General features: G+C 36.1%; 1 non-coding gene across 1 annotated transcript; it reads right to left on the bottom strand.

The window, feature by feature from the left end:
* Nucleotides 1-10,345: 10,345 nt before the first annotated feature.
* LOC120594637 (5S ribosomal RNA) lies at nt 10,346-10,464 on the bottom strand. Its single transcript, XR_005650657.1, has one exon. It is a non-coding gene; the product is annotated as a 5S ribosomal RNA (ribosomal RNA).
* Nucleotides 10,465-10,785: the final 321 nt, after the last annotated feature.

The following is a 10,785-nucleotide window of genomic DNA, read 5'->3' as shown; positions in this document are numbered from 1 at the left end:
ATTTTCTCTCATTCAGTTGGTTGCCTTATTATTTTGTTGATGGTTTCTTTTGCTGTGCAGAAGCTTTTTAGTTTTATGTAGTCTCATTCATTTATTTTTTTCTTTTACTTCCCTTGTTTTTGAGGTCAAATTCATAAAATCATCTCTAGTTTAAGCACCTTTATTTTCTTCTATGTATTTTATTGTATCAGGTCTTATATTTAGATCCTTGATTCATTTTAAGTTTATTTTTGTGTATAGTGACCAATAGCAGCAGTCTAGTTTTATTCTTTTGCCTGTGGCTTTCCAATTTTCCCAGCACCATTTATGAAGAGGCTTTCTTTTCTCCATTTTATTTTTTTCGGCTTCTTTGTCAAAAATTGTTTGTCAAGCCCATTTAAAAATGAGAATAAAGATGAAACTGCATTCTTCTCAGAGTGCTGCCTCCCTATGTTTAGAGACCTATCCAGAGTGCTTCCAAGTCCAAAATAATAGACAACATATGTAAGACTTTAGCACTCATTTAATTTCTCATATAAGGCAAATTCTTTATATTCAGCTAATATAATGAAATATAGGTTTGAATTTTATGCTCTAAAATTAAAAATGAGAAATAACGTAATTCTAAAGAAGTAGCAAGAGAAATGGTCAGACAACCAAATCTTGGCATGGGATCTAATGGTGGTGTTATATTCATGAAAGATTTATTAAATGTTGTAAAAGTCAGCACGTACACTTGCAGCGGCATTCCCACCTCTTTTTCATACTCTTTGCTCATTTTGAGCTTAAAACCTCATTATGGCTATTTTCCCAGTGGAATGCCAAACTCATTCCGCACTTTATTCAACATCCCAAATAGCACTCATTTTTTACTCTCCAGCTTAAAGTTCTCCCAGGCAGTTGACTCTTGCAATAATAGTCTTTATTCAAATCTTGCAAATCTGACCTTGAGTCGGATTTAGTCACACAGGCCTTATATTTTATTTTCTCATGTTTTATTTATTAAGAACTGTAAGCTTTTTAAGGATGGGGGAATTTTTATCTTTCACCTTTTCAAATCTCCTAATAATTCTACACATAAGAGTAGACACTGAAACATATTTTTAAAAGTTACTTATAAAAGGCTCTGAATATAAAAAGCCACATGATTTACTCAAAAAAGAGCTGACACTCAGGTCAGTTAAAATTCCAGGTACTTTTACATAGATATCAAAATGGCTAAAATTAAAGACTGATGATGCTAAATGTTACCGAGGACATGGAGCAACTGAAATTCTCAAATATTGTTGGTCAAAGTGCACGATGGTAAAATGGCACAACTGCTTTAAAAAAATCCTCTGGCAATTTTTTTTATTGAGTAAATACCTACCTTCGCTGTGAACTAGCAATTCTACTAGGTATTTATTCAAGAGAAATAAAAATATATTTCCACAAAAAGGCTTGTACCTAAATATTAATAACAGTTTTATTCATAATAGCCCCAAACTGGAAACAGCCTAGTTGCTCATAAAATATAGTGGATAAACAAATTGTAGTATATATGTATATTATAATATTATCCAGCAAACATACAACATGAAAAATCTTACACATACACAAAAAATTCTTAATATATGACTCTATTTATATGAAGTCTTAGAACTTGCAAACCTAATTTATAGTGGAAAAACAATTAGAACAATGGTTTCCCCTGGGGATAGGGATGATTTGTCAAAATCGATAGAAGTACAACATCAATGAACACTTTGGCAAACCTCTTAGATCAGAAAAATGTCTAAAGGAAATTTTTATTTCAGCCTATTTTCAAGTTCAAAGCCCTATTGCCTCATGTCTTTACCTCAGAAAAAGCAAATCATGATCACCTGAACTGGAATCGCTTGGAACAGTAGTTAAACCTGTGGATTCCAAGACCTACCCTACTAGTCTCTGAGGGGTTGGGTTCAGAAATCTGTTCCCCTGTCATTTCTCTTGTCTTTAGAGCTTAGATCACCTCTTGTGGTAAATGAAGATAAAAATTGCTGATGATTAGTCATTAAGAATTTTGGTTGAGAAGCAGTGCCACCAACTGTCAGTTTAGCTCATTTACCAGTCAGCAATATTGTATTCATACATCTGGGTGTGAGAAAATGGGGTATGGAAATAGAAAAGAGAGAAACAATTGGTGTATATAGGGTCAGTCAGCAGAAAGAGTTCTATTCTTGGAGTGCTTTCTGACCAATGGGCATACTGATAGTATGTGACTATGGGAAGTTAGTAGTTAGATCCATGAAAGGTGAAATCCCCACACTTAGCACCAACCTCAATTAATTGGGAAGACAGGCTCCACTAAGTCTCCAGTGTGAGAAAGGACATTTCACAATGTACCCTGATGAAGTTCACAAACTAATGATAGGGAGGGGAGAAGAGAGAAAAGAGAAAAGAGAGAGAAAAGAGAGAAAAGAAGAAGAAGAAGAAGAAGAAAAGAAGAAGAAGAAGAAGAAGAAGAAAAGAAGAAGAGGAGGAGGAGAAGGAGGAAGGAGGAGGAGGAGGAGGAGGAGGAGGAGGAGGAGGAGAGGGAGGGAGATAGGTGAAGGAAGGGAAGGAGTGTGGAAGGAACTTTTGAAACTGATATGAATGCTTCCAAACTACGATAAACATGTATTGTTCTAGCTAGTATTTCCTGGTTAATATTTTTTTCTTCTTGTTGAATTTGTGCTATACTTCTTAGCCTTCTGTGGAAATAAAAGCACCAGATTAGAAGAAGAATGGTACAGTAGAAAGAGTATACATGTTGGAGTCTGGTTGCATCAAATACTATCTCAACTTTAATAAATTAATTAACCTGCCTTAATCTTGCTTTTTTTTTGACTTGCAAATGGAAACAATAATAATAATACATCATCATAGCATTTTTAGGTTTCAATGAGGTAATGAATCCGAAGCATTTCATATAGCTACTGAGATGCATCCAGTAAGCACATATGAAATGTTAGCTCTGTGACTTATACTGTTAGTATGTATGTAAAATGACGCATCATGAATATCACAGAGTTATTGAGAACATAGGAAAAGCTGGTACACAGTGGGCTTTTCACACCTGGCAAAGCCTTTCCATTATGTATACTGCTCTACCCTAGACAAGAGGAGATGGGAGACTCCCCAACCCCACATCCAGCACAATACTCAGGAGAATGTTAAATGGCAGGGAAAACGCTGACAAAATCTGTTTTAATGAGATATCCCATTAGCTCTGGCTGCTCCCAGGTCAAGCTGCCTGTGTTGGAGCAAGAAAGCTAATGGACTAGGTGGTCATGTCTTTCCATCTGACAGGGCTCTGGGTTTTTAATGAGCAAATATCCCACATGGCCATGCAGTTTTGGGGTGTGTGCAAGTGTGTGTGTGTGTGCACGTGAGTGTGCACATGCGCATGCCTGTGTCTCCAATGACTAATGATTTTCATACTAAAAAGAGAGTGACAAAAATAACAGGAAGACATGAAGGCTCAAAATGTCCTCTGATTTGCATCAATGACAGAAAAGCTGACCAACACCTGCCCACACATGCAGATGACCCTCACACAGGGCAGAGAGGAATACAAAACACACTGCTTTTCCAGGGGTCCAGAATATCCTAAGTCATTTTAACAGAGGCTAGGGTCAGTTGCTTGACTTCTTAATGATGAATAATTCATATAGGTCAAAGTGGCCCTCACAAAATATTTTTTCCTACAGTCTCAAAGACAAGGTAACAATAGCAAAAAGGACAGAAGGGGAAAGGTTTTTTCAAATCACACCATCTCTACTATCTCTCCTCCCTACTCTATAATATTTATGCTCTAGACTTCATTGAAATCAGCTGCAATATTATTTTATAAAAAGTGGTTTTTAAGTTCTTTGAATTGCTTTTCATTTCACATAATAGCAAACTCTATATAGTCTTCAAAGCCCAGCTCAAAAGTCACCACTTTTTGAAGTCAACTCTGCCACTCACATTTTCAACAGTCAGTCTAACCTTTCCCCTATATTAAACCCACTGCCTTTATTGCAATTCTTACTAATATTTTATTCTTTTTAACTCTCTGGCTCAGTCTTAGAACATTTTAAGGTTAGACACCTTTTTTTATGTATTTTAGAATCACCAGCATCCAACACAGAGCCTTAGATACAGTAGGGACTAAATATATGCTCATGGAATTGAAATGACTTGAGTTCTTGAAATAAAAAACATACTTAAAGAATTGGAAGGGTAATCCATATTAAGTCTGTGAAAATTTAGAGCAGATGGAGCATTTCTAGAACCTTGAGAACGTCGAAATTTTTTATTATTTAGTATTTACTAAAAACCTAAGTCAAGGACGTAGAAATGCAAGGAGTTGAGATATCTGTTTGGAGGGTTTATCTGCACTCTTTAGAATGGCAAGCATTTAAAAGAGAAATATTTGTCATAACTGAGACAGAATTAAGATGGTAGAATCACAATCTAGATTATCTTTATAGTCTGTGTTAAAAAGTAAACTTAAACTCCCTTTCTTTTTGATCACAATAAATGAAAATTTACTATAACATATACATATCAAAATGCATTTTTGATATTTTTCAACTTTTCTCATTTCCCACTTCTCAAAAATATATATATTTAAGCTAAACTACTCACTGAACATATAATGCTTATTATGTGCCAGATATTGGGCTAATAACAAAGGGATCATCTCGCACTTACAGACTTCGTAGTCCAGCAAAAGAAAGAGATGCAATGAGATAATTGTTTTAAAATATGCTTTTTTTCTGCTTAATATATGAACAGAGTTATGGTTTTACAGAAGTTGTGACTGATTCTTTCTGGAAAGCTAGAAACAGTTTCAGAAGAACATGCTTTCTAGTCTGATTTTTGAAGGGTGAGTGAAAAGATATTTTCTAATGGAAGAAAGGCAGCTGGAGTTCATCAGAAGAAGGTAACAGTGCTTTCAAAGATCTGGCATTGTGGAAGATATTGATGGAAAGTTCCATATGGCTGGAGTACCTGATTCATAGTAAGGGATAAAGCAGGAGGGGCTAGAGAAACCAGAACATATCTATTGCTAAAAGTCTTGAATTACAGGTTAATGAGTATTTTTATTTTAAGATGATCCCATCAGCCTCTTGGGTGGTAGAATGAGGAGTAAGTGGGGTGGGAGTACCAGTCAGTCATTTCTTTGCAATGAATAAAGTGATGACAGTTTGAACAAAGACTATGGAATAGAATGAAGAAAAATGAGACAAGCCTGTCTTTATTGAAGGTTAGAGAGATATTTCTGAGAATAAATCAAATGAATAAAATGATTGGACATGATGATGAGAATATGGAGTAGAGAATAACTGAGTGAGGGGTTACATAGAATGTTTCATGCAATTAGTTAAATGATGTAATTTCCATAAAGCTGGGAATATAGCCCAGTTGATTTAAAATGGATACGTTGAAGCCAAAACTATCAGGACAATTGCAAATTGAGACAGTAAATTTTGAATGAAGAGGGTCGGGAAGGGAAGATAGCCTGGGCTGTAGGGACTGAAACCAAACATTAGTCTACCTTTGACTGTTGTTATGTGTATGTCTTGCCCAGTGATGGCAGGGAAGGTGCAATACGGCTTCTTAACTAAGCTTTAAATGACACACCAGGTGGAGCTTTGCCTCTTAATAAAAACATCTGAAAATCTGCCATTGGTTAAACCTGATAAATAAAGAATTCTAATTCCTTATCAGGCACCTAAAATTGTTTTGCATCCATTTATAAAATGCAGTTTGATGGCTCTTAATTTATATAATTTGTTAACAGATATTTATTGAGTACTTATTATGTGTCCAGCATTCTCCATGACACAAAAGACACAAGAAAGAGCAAAAGTAATCTCTTTTTCAATGGAATTTATAGTCTAATGGGGAATGATATCTATTAATTAAATAATCACAAATTCAGATTAAATGTTGAAAGAAATAGAATAAATTTCTGTGAGTGCATATAACAGACAGACATGACCTGGACTGAGAGGGTGGGATAAGGCTTCCCCAAGAAAGTAAAACTTGGGCTGTGATCTGAAGGATGAGTGTGGTATATGAGAATTCTAGGAAGAGCAGCCTGTTCAAATGTTTTGTGGCCAGAGAGCCTGAAAGATTTTTATTGTGATTGTGAGTACAGAGTGGAAGAATGGAAAGGGAGGGATGCAGTATTTTGAAAAGACACTGAAAGTCAACAAAGATACCTTGCTAACATTTTGAATTTCTTTCTTTTATTATTATTCTAAGTGAACTGAGTTTCCATGCACAAGTAAGCTCCATGATTTTGTTGCTTCAAAATATACTGATAGTACAAGACTACGGGAATTGGTTAGATGCATGAGAAAGGTGAAATTTCCAAATTACCGACCTCATGGATTTGGGAAGACATGATCTCCACTCTGCTAAGTCTTCAGCCTGAGAAGGGACATCTCATTTCATATACTCTGAGAAAATATACAAACTAAGGAAAAGGTGGGGGGGTGGGGGGTGGGGGGGGTGCTAGGAAGGAAGGAAGGAAGGAAGGAAAGAAGGAAGGAAGGAAGGAAAGAAGGAAGGAAGGAAGGAAGGAAGGAAGGAAGGAAGGAAAGAATGGAGGGAGGGAAGAGGAAATTTTTGAAACTGATATGAATGCTCCAAAACTACACTGTATGCATATCATTCCATCTAATATTTTCCTGGTTATTATTTCAAGCTCCCATGAAGGAAAGCAGGGTTTTGGCACTCTCAAATATTGCTTTTTGGATATCTATTTTAAGCTGGTTATTTTTTTTTTAAACAATGGAATTTTATTTTGATGAAAAACTTGAGTTTATGATCAGTAAATGAAGAGCAAACACTTCATTTTCCTATCCCATAAGTCTTAAAAACAATCGTTAGTAAATAAATATCTGTAAACAAGTTAAGGATAAGGCAGACCTGATAATAAACCACCACTGATGTGACTTATTCTAAAAAAGAGTGAAAACGGCACTGGAGATAACTGATAAGATATGGGCGTTGAATCTCATTCTAATCATTCAAATAAGCCCAGTGATAAATACTCATTTTTTGCTCACCATGAGCAGTAAACTATACACATTTTACTGAAGGAATACTTTGATAGAAACATTTATTTAAGTTATATTGTGCATCACAACTATAAAAATGGCTTGAACAGTTCCATTTGACCACCATTTATAAAGTGCAACTATATAATTTTCTGCATTTTATCTGGGGTATGACGAATATCCATCTAGACTAAAAGTACCCCAGGTGTAAGCTGGTTATTTTTAAGAAATGAAAGACTCTGAAAGAACATTTAACCCTTTCCCTTTACCTGTCCTCAGGAATTTGGACAGAGGACCTGCTCCAGGAAGGGCACTATCATCACAGATCATTATATTTAATACAAATGAGTATATGATAGACAAGGAGAAATCTATCAAGGCCCTTTTGATCAAACTCTTCTGTGTCCCATTGTTAAAGATAGCCTAGCAAACATTTATTTACCAAACATTTGCTTTTCCATCTCCATGTGAATTGCTTCCCTGCCCTTTGAATGTCCAAATCATTACGTCACCCCACCTCACCCTTTTCCTTAACTCCAGAATGACACATAAACCTCAACTGCCCAATACTTCCTTGGGTCTCATCTAATGGCACCCTCAAATATGGAACCAAAAATACACTTTGGACATTTTCTCTCGTTACTCCGTCTCATGTTAAATTGTTTATTAGCCCAGTTAGAAGATCTTAGAAGGTGATGGAAAGTATATATATATATATATATATATATATATATATATATATATATATATATATATATATATATAACTCCCTGCACCTACTTGTTCTATTAACTGAAAATTCAGCAACTATGGAGAGTTGGACAGGTTATGCTGCCAGCTGCTCTTCACTGCCATATGGTGTCACCATTGACACGAGCCCCACTCAAGGGAACACTGGAGAGCCCAGCAGAGAATGCCTGTCTGGACCAGATTTCTACATTGTCAGCTGTGATTCTTTGAAGGAGGATCAAATCACTACCTCAGTCAAGGGTCACCAACTGGCCATCTGTAAACCGAATCCAACCCTCAGAAGTGGTTTATTTGACAACACACTTTACGGTAACCCTTTGAGACTTTCTTTTTTACACCCAGCCTGAAACAAACCTTTATATTGCCTGTCTGGTGGCATTTGTGCTTACAGTCCTGATCCTGGTGCTAGCTTTAATCAAAGAAGTACCATGCTTTCCCTCCCAATTATAGGTCTCTGAACTTGGTGTTTTCAAATGATGCACAGTCTGTCCTCAGAACTCTGTTCCAGAATTGGGTACCACCTCCTTCTCTCCCCAGAAATATATGCCAGGGGCTGGGCAGCTTTCCCATTCAAACTTTCCACAGAGAAAAGTCCTAATTAAATCCTGTTTTGAACACTAGCCTATATCTCCTACACTTCTAAGAGTTGTTATCTTCAGTGATCACGAGTGCTCTCAGGGATATTTGGTGGTGGCAAATGGTATGCTCCCTTCAATGACTAAAAGCGAATTTCCTGGCATCTCTTCTCACTGGAGAAGATTATCTCTGGCCAGTTGCTCTCCAGTACCAATGCCTAGAGTGACATATTAGTAGATCTAATAAAATTGTTCTCAGATTTACTGTTTCATGAACTAGTGAGACTTTGGTGTTAGAGATAATATAGAGCTGTCAAATAGTTTAAAATTTTTGCCAATATAGCACATTTAAGAGCATCTACTATCACTACCATTTTATAAGAATGATTATAAACACTTCTGTGATGAATAGCCTCATAACTATCAGTTATGTACAACTAACTGTAAGTATATCCTTAGGGTGAATTCCCACAATTAGAATTTTATATTTTTATTACTGTTGTGATTGAAATATTTTTTATTGCTATAATGCCATTATGCAGTTATTGAATTTTTTCCTTTATAATATAAGCGGTTGCCTTTTAAACAGTTTTATGATATGATGGTTTTTGAGCTACTTTTGTTTTTTTTGAGCTAGAAGTTACTACTGAGTCTTCTAAGTCTCCTAGACGACAATTTGAAGCAGCATTTTTGAGAAGAATGAGTCAGGTCAATATTTGCTTTCTTTTTAGAGTTATTTATTTCCATCCCCTAACTTATTATTCCTTCAGATTGAAAAAGATGAGCAATGATATGCAAAGCTGTGCAAAGATGAATAAATATCTTTCTTTCTCTTCAACAGCTCTCAGGTGAAGCTCAAATTATTTTGTCAGACAGCTAAACTTTTTGCTAACATATACTAGAATATCATCTATTAATTTCCATTAGTGTGAATGTTTCTCAGTCTTCCAGTTTCCATGAGGCAGGAGTTTTCCTTAATAATCTCACCAGCTTCTAGCTCTTTCTACCAAAGTAGAATAAATTATAATTTAGAGAATATGGGATACCTGACCTATTTGTTGTAGACTCTCTCCTTCCCACCCTCCCTCTTTTCACCATCCTCCATCTGTCTGCTCTCTCCAGGGCCAGCCACCTGATGTATATAACTCTCTGGTCTGCTCTATGCCCTGAAATTTTTACAGGAACTTGTCCTTATGGGGAGGTCCATGGTTTTTCAGAACTGCTTATGAGGTCTAATTCTAGGGTCCAATAGCAGATTTTCCATTATTGCTATACCACGAAGCCATGTTTTAAAACTGTCAGTAATAAAACTGATAGGTTTGTCTTCATTTGTCTTCCTGTTGTCTGTTCCTTAATTAGTTACAAGGTTAGTTAGGGTAAGGGGAGAATCTTAATTTTGTTCCCTTTAAATCACTAATAATTTACATATATTATATATGCATGTATATGTATATCAAGCTAATGTTGAGAATTGTGTGCTGGATTTAGGAGAATTGATTAAGAGTTGAATCAGTGGGGAAAATAAGACAAATATACCAGAATTAACAATATGGAGTCTGTAACAAAAATACCGAGTGGTTATATAGAACAGACAACATCAATGCCTATATATAGAGACAAACAGGACAAGCTCCTAGGAAGAAAAGTGTTTAAGATAACATTTTAAACCAAAGAGGACTTTTAAGTAGCGGAAAAAATAAAAGGCCTAATTTTAGTTGACAATATTCTTGGAGATTCCAGCTATTTATTAGAGGGTCAGCCAAAAGGGTGGCTCTTTCCCAGATGGCAGCGCAAACACGTTTATTCTGTGTTTGTCCGCACACATACTGTGAATTCATTTGCCTAGTGCACTGACCGTCTTTCAGCAATGCCAGTCTTCATTTATTTTTTATTTTTATTGTTTTTTAGGTGAGGCAACCCTTGTTTGACCTCACAGATTGCAAGGACCTTGTCAGTTTACAATCCCTTATTTTTTATTTTTTACGCCCACAGCACCTGGTCTTCCTAGGTGGTCTCCCATCCAAGTACTAACCAGGCCCGACCCTGCTTAGCTTCCAAGATCAGACGGGATTGGGCTTGTTCAGGGTGGCATGGCCATAGACAGCAATGCCAATCTTTAAACTTGCAGGCACTTTATGTAAACCGCTAGGTAGATTCTTATGATTCATGTACACCATGAAGTTACAACTACAAATTGTGCTTATAGTTGCAAATACACCTCAGTTCCCAACATTTTAAAGGCAATATTCTAAAAGACCACAAGATGGGGGTATTCCTGCATATAAGCAAATACTTAAAGCAGTGCGCTGAACTCCACAAGTTCCACTTTGACTAACGAGGCAGTCATTAGCCCCATGTGGCTATTTTAATTTAAGATTAAGTAAAATGAAAAATCCAGCTACTAAGCTAAGCTAACCACATAT

The sequence above is a fragment of the Pteropus medius genome, unplaced genomic scaffold (assembly GCF_902729225.1).
Source record: "Pteropus medius unplaced genomic scaffold, Ma_sr-lr_union100, whole genome shotgun sequence".
Lineage (NCBI taxonomy): Eukaryota > Metazoa > Chordata > Mammalia > Chiroptera > Pteropodidae > Pteropus > Pteropus medius.
The sequence above is the reverse complement of the archived record's forward strand: the minus strand, read 5'-3'. Positions and strand labels throughout refer to the sequence as shown.